This window comes from Salvelinus sp. IW2-2015, unplaced genomic scaffold (assembly GCF_002910315.2).
Source record: "Salvelinus sp. IW2-2015 unplaced genomic scaffold, ASM291031v2 Un_scaffold2320, whole genome shotgun sequence".
Taxonomy (NCBI): domain Eukaryota; kingdom Metazoa; phylum Chordata; class Actinopteri; order Salmoniformes; family Salmonidae; genus Salvelinus; species Salvelinus sp. IW2-2015.
Window position 1 is genome coordinate 1,328 of NW_019943645.1, and position 11,069 is coordinate 12,396.

At 39.5% G+C, this 11,069-nt stretch overlaps 1 pseudogene; it reads left to right on the forward strand.

Moving 5' to 3' along the window:
- Positions 1 to 916: 916 nt before the first annotated feature.
- Positions 917 to 11,069, forward strand: part of LOC112073617 (plasma membrane calcium-transporting ATPase 2-like) — a 77,195-nt pseudogene continuing 67,042 nt past the window's right edge.

An 11,069-nucleotide genomic window follows, 5' to 3' on the forward strand; every position in this document is an offset into this window, starting at 1 on the left:
AGTATATGTTAACCTGTTCCATCATTTAAGTTATCCGATAGTTATTTGGTTGAACCTCATCATTAAGTTATCCAAAGTATTAGTTGAACCGAATTCCACTTCATAAGCTTGATCCAGATAGATTATGTAACCTGTTCCATTCATTAGGTTGATCCCATTAGTAGTATGTTGAACCTTTCCATTTCATAGTTGATCATGAGTAATGGAAACCTTCCATTCATTAAGTTATCCATTAGGATTATGATTGAACCTGTTCCATTCATTTAGTGAACTCCTTAGTATATGTTGAACCTGTTTCCATTTATTATGATCCATTAGTATTGTAGATGAACCGTTCCATTCATTTAGTTGACCATTAGTAAGTGTTAGAACCTTTCCAGTTCATTTAAGTTGATCCATTAGCATTATGTTGAACCTGTTCCATTTATTTAGTTGATCCATTAGTATTGTTGAACCTGTTCCATTCATTTAGTTGATCCATTAGTATTATGTTGAACCAGTTCCATTCATTTAGTTGATCCATTAGTATTATGTTGAACTTGTTCCATTTATTAAGTTGATCCATTAGTATTGTTGAACCAGTTCCCTTCATTAAGTTGATCCATTATTATTATGTTGAACCGGTTCCATGTTCATGTATGTTTGTAATGTCTGTACCGTTCCTCCAGTCCTCTCAGTTTTAAACATCAGTGTGTGAACTAGGGTTGAACAAATCTGGTCACTTATCCATTATTCCCTGTTTGGAGAAATGTTGGGCTTTTTTGGCAATCCTAGTGTGAATTAACTGCAGCAGCAACACAAATCATACTTTTAACTATGTTATTTGGTTATTCAGGCTTCTAACCATGTTATTTGTGTTCACTGTTGCCTTTTTTTTACCCATAATGTACTTGCTACTATAGATTGCCCCCATCCCTCTGCCCACCCCATCGCAACTATAGCCACCGATGGTACTGCAGGCGGTATTGCACCTGGCAATGCCAGCCTAGGTAATGGTAGGTTGACCGAAACCAGAAGCTACTTCCTGTCCTGCTGTACCTCCTGGGTACTACTGCCTCCTCCATTTTCCACCTCTTTCTGCCCTTAACATCATCCTCCTCTACCTCCTCCTCTCCTCCATCCTCCGACTGTCTTTACCTCCTCCCTCCTCCCTCATAAAGGATAAGCAAAGTCATTGGTTTGAGTTATTACTAGTTTCCTGTGACTGATGTCTGAAGTAGATGAATCTACCCAAGTCCCAAATAGCACCCTACAGTCCCTGGTCAAAATTAGTTCACTATTTAGGGAATAGGGTGGCATTTGTGACGCAGGCATTGTGTTGTGTACTGTCTTCTTCTCAGCTCTGGGACTTTCCTTCCGTGTCCTCTGGGAACGGATCGGATGTTATGGTTGAAGTGAACTGAATAGAAGTATCCATTACGTTGACTGACTGAGAAACAGTCTGGGAATGTTATTGTGCAGATGCAGGCGATGAGAAGAGTTTCTGTCTGGTACACAACAGTAACGTGAGCGTCATACTTTTGAACAGGATCCAACTCAATTTCCAACCACTTTTGAACTCTTTAAATGTTGTATCTAAATAAAAAATGTAAAAGTTCCCGTTATAGTTCATCCTCAAAGATCCAATGAACTGAATAGAGAACCATTACCCAGTGTGCAACAGGCCGTGAATGTAGGCGAAATGTTTCTGCCTGGTAGTTACTGTACGTTTTCAAAGTAGCTTAAACTTAAACGCTTTCATTTCTGTCTTAAAAACAAGTTATGTCTTAAAAACATTGTTTTGTTTTTCAATCGGTAGATACGAATGAATACATGAGTTTTCATCCTGTTGTTGGTAGGGTGAACCTTGGAGTAAAAATGCTCTGTGTAGGATTATGTGGCTTTCATTATCCTCCATCCTTAACTTTCTATCAGACCCCTGCTAGTCTCCTTCAGAATCCCTGTTTTAGAAATATTTATTTGTGGGAGGATTTCTGTCCTATTGTCTTCTTCTCTCCAGCGTTCAATTCCTCTCCCTTCTCTCTCTCTCTCTCTCTCTCTCTCTCTCTCTCTCTCTCTCTGTGTGTGTGTGTTGCTCTATTTCCTCATTGTACTGTATCTTGTAACTCTGTGATTCTGTGTCTTGATACCTCATGAAATATCTGAATGGCTTTTCTTGTACTGTTGATTATGTGAAATTTCCTGTAGTCTGTATGTGAGTATGTCACTTCCTGTAGTCTGTGAGTATGTCATTTCTTGTAGTCTGTGAGTATGTCACTTGCTGTAGTCTGTGAGTATGTCACTTCCTGTAGTCTGTGAGGATGTCACTTCCTGTAGTCTGTGAGTATGTCACTTCCTGTAGTCTGTGAGTATGTCGCTCTTCAAAATGAACACGCTGATCCATAGAGAGGAAATCTGATCTGTGATATAGCATCAGTATTGTAGTTATTCAAGTACAGTTTAACATCAAGCGATTGATAAAACTTGATATCAAATAACAATAGTTGCATCACCCTCAAATCACTTTTGAAGTTTATTGAAGTAAACTTACTGTTTTCATCCAACACACCCATTGTCAGACAGAAACAGAAATACAAAGTGAATTACTTCAGTTTGAACTGTGTGTTTATTTTTTTTTTACAGCGATTAATAAATACACTGTTTTCAAATATATATATTTTATTATTTTCTAGTTCACCTAAGCAACCTTTCAAAACATGACATTTCCTAATTGACTGAATAGTCACATTATTTTCTAATCTCATTGTATTATCAATTATCTATTTTGATTGACATTATTTCTAATAGTTGTTGACTCGTTAGCAAGCCCAGGCATACACACAACAATTCAAATTGGAAAAATTAGCAGACGTCCAAATGACCATCCCTGAAGCAGCATCTACCTCATTAAAATGTAGCTTTTCTGTCCTGTACGCCTGACAATGCTCAATAAATATACATGTTATTGTTTTCCTTTTTATGTCATTGTAATGTTTGTCCTCTGTAATGATTGTTTGTTTATTGTCTGCTTTGGTTCTTATTGTTCTGTGTCTCGTATGTCTCCATCGTAGGTAAAATACAGGATGGCAATATGGAGAACAACCAGACTAAAGGTAACCTATTTTCAACTTTCCCCCATGGTTGGGATGTGCTCTAACTAGGGTTGCAAAAATTCCGGTAACTTTCCCACAAAATTCCCAGGTTTTCCAGGAATCCTGGTCGGAGGATTCCAGATTTTCTGCTTATTCCTTGATTTAATGAATTTTACGACCAGAATTTCTGGACAAACCTATTCATTTTGGGAAAGTTGTCAGAATTTGTGCAAGCCTAGCTCGAACGTTCCTCTAATGTTGAATTAACATCCAATCCGCCTGATGTACGTCTTGTGTCTGCAGTGTTGTTGTCAGCGCTGTGGCTCCAGGTCTCAAAGTTTTTTCCCTCTCCCTCGCTCGTGTCGTGCCTTCTCTCCGTCTGCTGTCCTCATCTCTCCTCTCTGCTCTCTCTTCCCTCTCTCTCTCTCTCTTTCCTCTCCTCCTCTCTCTCTTCTTCCTCTCTCCCTTCTCCCTCTGTCTCTCTCTCTCGTCCTCTGCTCTCTGTCTCTTCTCTCTCTCTCTCTCTCTTCTCTCTCTCTCTCTCTCTCTCCTCTCTCTCCTCGCTCGTCTGCTCTCTCTCCTGTAAATTAGGTTACCACTGTGTATTGCTAACAGGTTAGGTCACACAGGGCTGTGCAGGGTATTTTAAACAGGGTTTTCCACCAGTGCTCAAAGTGATAAGGTAACCAAGGGCAAATAATGAGTCTGTTATTGATCTCCTGAAGAATACTGAATGTTGTCTACAGACACAAATGTTAAGAATCATATTCTTAATGAAAAAACAAAGGATACGTAAGGGTTGTTCCATGAAATGAGTGGCATTTACGTCCTTTTGATATTTTATGTAGAAATTGTGCACTAATATTGCTTTTTGAAAGCCTGTTATGTTAAATGAAGTGCCCTTTAATATAGACCAGATGGAGAATTCAATCAATCAGATTTTTAAATGAATAATAGACTTCAACCCACTTAATCCCATCAAGTTTTCACCGTCACTGTGATTATTTATTTCATGTGGTTAGTGACTCATTTACGTCTGTACCTCATTTTAAGGTGAACCCTGTAGTGAACTCTCTTTTTAATATGGTCAAACAATCATTTAAAAAAAAAGTTTTGTAACAACATCTTGTAGTTAAATCATAGTGTAAAAGCAGGTGAGCTGGTTCTAATCTTTTTGGCCGCTTGCTGGTGTTTTGTGGTAGAAAACTGAGCAGAACACGTCAACCCTGCTGCTGTTACCCATAGACAGAACGGCCATTAAACAATGACATTTTCTTTTGTGATGCTTACATTCAATTGCCCTTTTGCCTTTTGCACACCACATGCGTCCGTTCCCCTTGTCACGGGGGGGGATTCATGGCTGATTTAACTTCTTAGGGATATCCCCCTTTTTTTCAATTTTCTCCTAAAATGACATACCCAAATCTAACTGCCTGTAGCTCAGGCCCTGAAGCAAGGATATGCATATTATTGGTACCATTTGAAAGGAAACACTTTGAAGTTTGTGGAAATGTGAATTGAATGTAGGAGAATATAACACAATAGATCTGGTAGAAGAAAATACAACCATACAACGTTTTTTTTCTACCACCATCTTTGAAATGCAACAGAAAGGTTCCCAGTTCCAAGCATCATTCCGGTTGTAATTCCGATGGTGTCCACAAGATGGCAGCAGTGTATGTGCAATGTGTTTCAGACGGATAACTTGAAGTATGAGCGAACTACATGACATTTAGTGTGAAGTCACCCAGGTACATTTGGGCAAATCATGAAGGAGACAGTTGCATTCATATTACATTTTCTCTGCAAGAATATCGTCAAATCTGTAAACTTTGACTTTGATTTTGATTGAGCTTTTTCAGTATTAGTAGCCATATTATAAGTTCAACATTTGCAAAACAACCAGTTTTCATAACTTCATAACTCTGAATATTCTTATAATTTTTTTTTTTGTCGCACAATTTTTGTCGCACAAGATTAGCAGCTACATTTTGCGACAGACACAGGGTTTCCAGATACTTCCGTAAACCCAACTCATTGGTTATCTAGCTAGCTACGATTGACTACAATTGGTGCTTATTTGACAAAGTTAGAGTCGTTCAAGTGAAGACCGCCCGCGTCATCGGCGTGCCATGAAGGGGTCGCTCTCTGACCGAATGTGGTGTCCTTTAGGATATACTACACGCCTAATGATATAGTGAACTCTGGTTACGTTCTAGGATCTCTGAGGAATACATACGAACGTGATTTGACTGGTTGAAACAACATTTAGGGTGAGATTTTCACAGATTCCTTTCTTTGCAAATTGAACGAGTGGAAATACAAAATCGATCGTGTGTGCTATATGGACCTTTTTAGGATATGAAAAAGGATTTTATCTAACAAAACGACACTTCATGTTATCTCTGGGACCCGTTGGATGACAAATCATAGCAAGATTTCAGAATGTAAGTACACATTTCACCTTCAGAGGTGAATTTATCAAACCAATCGCGGTGAAAAAAAGTGTTTTGTTGTTAGGAGCTCTCCTCAACCAATAGCATGGCACATTACGATGAACCCTGTTGCTGTCAACCCTGTTGCTGTCAACCCTGAGACGGTTAACCCTGAGACGGAAAAACATGTTTTTTTTTAAATAATTTGAACATGTTTTTTATGACACAGTGTGAAAATGAGGTGAAATCAAACATTTTTTTTTTTAACCAAGTTACACAGAATTGTTGGAACGAACCATAAATGACTGTTGGAAAGATATGGATTGACTGTTGTGAGCTGTATCTTTTAACCTCGCACAACAATGAGTACGTTTCTTAACCTGATCAGAACAGTCTTTTTGTTGATGTGGGTTTCCCCCCCTTTGTCTAAAGTATGACTGTCCATGAAACTTCTGAGCAACAACCCTCATTCTTAGATCGTATTTTGAAATGTCTTCGCTGTAAAATGTGGAACTGTTACATGTTTTTCCTAAGAAGGATCACTGCTTCAGACAGTTACGGCGGGACGTTAGAACCTGTAGACATGTCAATGTATTGAAGATGTAGAATATCCCACAGCTGTCTCTGTTGGTTGGGCCAACAACCACTGGTGTGTAATAGGTTGGTTGTATATCTGGTCTGTATCACCTGAATGGATGGACCAGCCTAAGTTGTGGTCATTACTGTATAGCGTTAGGCCACAGGACCAGTCTAAGCTGTGGTCATTACTGTATAGCGTTAGGCCACAGGACCAGTCTAAGTTTGTGGTCATTCCTGTATAGCGTTAGGCCACAGGGCCAGCCTAAATTGTGGTCATTACTGTGTATAGCGTTAGGCACAGGACCAGCCTAAATTGTGGTCATTACTGTATAGCGTTAGGCCCACAGGACCAGTCTAAGCTGTGGTCATTACTGTATAGCGTTAGGCCACAGGACCAGTCTAAGTTGTGGTCATTCCTGTATAGCGTTAGGCCACAGGACCAGCCTAAATTGTGGTCATTACTGTATAGCGTTAGGCCAAGGACCAGTCTAACGTTGTGGTCATTCCTGTATAGCGTTAGGCCACAGGACCAGCCTAAATTGTGGTCATTACTGTATAGCGTTAGGCCACAGGACCTATCATATATCATATAGGACTAAATCTATCATGTAGGACTAATCTATCATAAAGGACTAATCTATCATATAGGACTAATCTAGCATATAGGACTAATCTATCATATAGGACTAATCTAGCATATAGGACTAATCTATCATATAGGACTAATCTAGGACAGACAATTTTGACATGTCGAATACGCGCTTGTTGGTAAACTGGAAAGGTGCTATCCTATGACGATGCCAAGTTTAAAATCAGTGAGCTCTTCAGTAAGGCCATTCTACTGCCAGTGTTCGTCTATGAAGTTGGCATTGCTGCATTGCATTGCTGTGTGTTTTTTGGCCATGTAGTGTATGTATATACTGTAAATACTGTTTACGTATAAACTCATCTTATTATTGAGAGTTAGAAAACACAAGGTGTGAGTTCAACATTCGGGTTCTGCATCAGCAGTTTCTCTATTGTTATGTCAGTCACTGACAGTCACTCGATTAGCCATGTTAGCCATGTTAGCGATGTTAGCCATGTTAGCGATGTTAGCCGTGCTATCCATGTTAGTGATGTTAGCGATGTTAGCCATGTTAGTGATGTTAGCCATGTTAGCGATGTTAGCCATGCTATCCATGTTAGTGATGTTAGCCATGTTAGCGATGTTATCCATGTTAGCGATGTTAGCCATGTTAGCCATGTCAGCTAACAATGTTTAGATTGGTAAATTAGTCTAGCAGCCAGTTATATAAACTGGTAGTAATCATGGCCGACTACCAACCGGGGGCCCTGACCTCCAGGGGGGGCACCTATTGATTTTGTTAGTCATTCTCATTCAGAATATCATATTGACATGGCATAATTCATGGCAACATCTGTAGAATTGCAGGAAATTAGCTTTAAACTGCACACATTTCTCTCTTTAATCGCAAAATGAAATTTGTTATAAATGTGAAAAATGTTCTCTCTGTCCCATGGCAAAATGTGTAGAACTGCTGAAAACTTGCTTTAAAACTGCAACATTTTCTCTATGCCACATGGCAAAATGTGTGGAATGGCAGGACATTAACTTTAAAACTTACATTTTTCTCTCTGCCGTCAAGAGGGGGGGGGACCACGAAAAACAAATTTCACTTCGGCCCTGAAAAGGCTAAGGAAGGCCCCGATCCCATAATAACCTCTGTCTTTGTGTTCCTCTGGTTGTTTCAGTGAAGAAACAGGATGGAGCGGCTGCCATGGAGATGCAGCCTCTGAAGAGCGCCGAGGGAGGAGAGATTGAGGAGAAGGAGAAGAAGAAAGCAAATGTCTCCAAGAAGGAGAAGTCTGTCCTCCAGGGGAAACTGACCAAGCTGGCTGTTCAGATCGGCAAAGCAGGTACGGCAGATCAATCAAAATGATATAATCCATAATCAATAGGCTTTGAAACGATGATCAGACCACTCAATATATGATCAATTATTTATCTCAATGGGGCAGTAGATCATATCGCGATGATAATCTGAGATGAAATAGGGAGATCATATTACTGGCAGAATTAAATGTAGGAGTCATTGGTCTATGTGGAATCACAGAGGTACATATTTAATGCACTGCTGCTGCTGTTGATTTGTGAAGTTGAATTTTTATTTTTACCTTTATTAATCTAGGCAAGTCAGTTAAGAACAAATTCTTAATTACAATGACGGTCTATCGGGGAACAGTGGGTTAACTGCCTTGTTCAGGGGCAGTTCGACAGATTTGTACCTTGTCAGCTCTGGGATTCGATCTAGCAACCTTTCAGTTACAAGTCCAACGCTCTAACCTCTAGGCTACCTGCCACCCCTCATCAAATTGATATAATGTATAAAAAAAAGCCATGCATCTTTAATCTGTTTACAAGTAAAGAAAAGTAAAAGAGAAGTAATGTACAGTAAGGACAGCCGCTGACATCTTGTCCTTGTCATTCTCCAGGTCTGATAATGTCAGCCATCACAGCACTGTACTAGAGTAGAGGAGAGTAGAGCACAGTGGAGTAGAGCACAGTGGAGTAGAGTAGAATAGAGTAGAATAGAGTAGATTAACTTTCTCCTTGTCCTTGTCCATTCAGGTCTGGTGATGTCAGCCATCACAGTGATCATCCTGGTGCTGTACTTTGCTGTGGACAACTTTGTCCTGCAGAAGAGGCCGTGGCTGACGGAGTGCACTCCCATCTACGTACAGTACTTCGTCAAGTTCTTCATCATCGGTGTCACCGTGCTGGTGGTGGCTGTACCCGAGGGACTGCCCCTGGCCGTCACCATCTCCCTGGCCTACTCTGTCAAGGTGACACATGTTCTGCCTTTTGTCTTATATTTGATTTCTGACCAATTAGAAGTGTCAAAGGATTGGAATCGTGAGAATAATCCCAGTAAACCGGGAACATTCCCAGAACATTAGATTCCCATTAAGTACTAGTGAGGGATTTTATCTAACGTTAGGATGATAACATCCCAAAGGAATGTTTTTGTTAAAAATCGATGTAATTTATCAAAAATGTTTTACTCTAAATATCGTTGGAATGTTCTCCTGACGGTCACTACAATGTAGTGCACAGCATCTGTAACAGCCATCACAGGACAATACCCAAAAGTTTATATGTTTATATAAAACATTTGCCCGATGTTGCCAAAACGCTTTGAATCTGTTCTTTAAAGGTTCCCAGAATGTTTCATTAGGTTGTGGGAACGTTGTGGGTACGTCATAAAATAAATGTTCCCAAAATACCAAAACTGTCCACTTGTGCTGACATTCACATAATGTTTGTACCAGGGTGCACAAAACATTCCTTTGATGTTGCAAGAATGTTGACAAAACATCATTTTTTTTTTCATTAGATTGTGGTATGGGGATGTATTCCAATCTGTTTAAGAAATATAATAATATATTAGGTTTAACTTAACTATATATATTTTTTTTTAAATGTTCTTGAAATGTTCTGAGAAATCTCAAAGACAAGGTAAAATGTATATTGTGTAAACATCAAAGGACTGTTATGTTAAACCTAAAACAAATATGCTATAAACATCATTAAAACAGACATTTCATTCTTACAACATTAAGGGAATGCGCTGTGCAACCTAACTTAAACAGTGTATGAATTTCCTCACAACTGAGCATATGTTGTGTTTTTGGAAACCTATCTCTTGTAATGTACCCACACTTTTCCCCACAACCTAATTACATGTCCTGGGAACCTTTTAAAGACCTCAGAAAGGTTGTTCTGCCAAAACTCTTGCAACATCAAGTTAATGTTTTGTGCACCTTGATACAAACATGATGTGAATGTCAGCAAAACTAGTTGTAGTGTTTTGGGAACCTATCTCTTGTCCCCACAATGTTCCCACAAACTAAATAAATGTTTTAGGAACTTTTGAAGAACTTTAAAAACATTTGTTCTGGGAACGTTCTTGTAACACCAGGTGAATGTTTGTTGCAACCTAATAGAAACATTGTAATAATCTGCACAAATGGACAGTGTTTTTTGTGTTTTGAGAATATGTATCTCTTGTCATGCCCACACAACGTTCTCACAACTTAATTTAAACATTCTGGGAACCTTTTAAAGAACAGACTAAATGGGTTCTGAGAACGTTCTTGTAACATCAGGTGAATGTTTTTGCGCCCTAAAAGAAACGTTGTAGAATCATTCCTACAACTGGACAGATTTTGTGTTTTGGGAGCATAACTTTTGTGATGTTCCCACAATGTTCCCACCAGACTGTTCCCACAACCTAATGACACATTCTGGGAACCTTTTAAAAGAATGATTAAATCACAATGATTAAATGTGATTAAATGTGTTCTAGAACCTTTTAAAGAACAGACTAAATGGGTTCTGAGAACGTTCTTGAAACATCAGTCAAATGTTGTATACAAACATTCTATAATCGTCACCACAAACTGGACAGTAGTTATGTTATGAGAACGACTTAACACCAAGTTCTGGGAACCTTCTGAGATGCTTCCTCATCAGGGGTATTTTATTTAGCAATTCAAGAATCTGTAGCAACGTATCCAAATATGCAACATAGTTCAACCAATCACTGTAGAGTGTTTGCTGGGTTCTAGTTAGCAACTGTTCCGTTGAGGTTGTTGTGAAGCTAGTTCATATTTCCTCAACAGAAAATGATGAAGGATAATAACCTGGTGCGTCACCTGGATGCGTGTGAGACGATGGGGAACGCCACGGCCATCTGCTCCGACAAGACCGGCACTCTGACCACCAACCGCATGACGGCCGTAGCGTGCTACGTGGGAGACGTCCACTATAAGGAGATACCAGACCCCGGAGCGCTGACGGCCAAGTCTCTGGACATACTGGTCAATGCCATCTCCCTCAACAGCGCCTACACCACCAAGATACTGGTAAAACACTATATACACCACCAAGATACTGGTAAAATACTATATACACCACCAA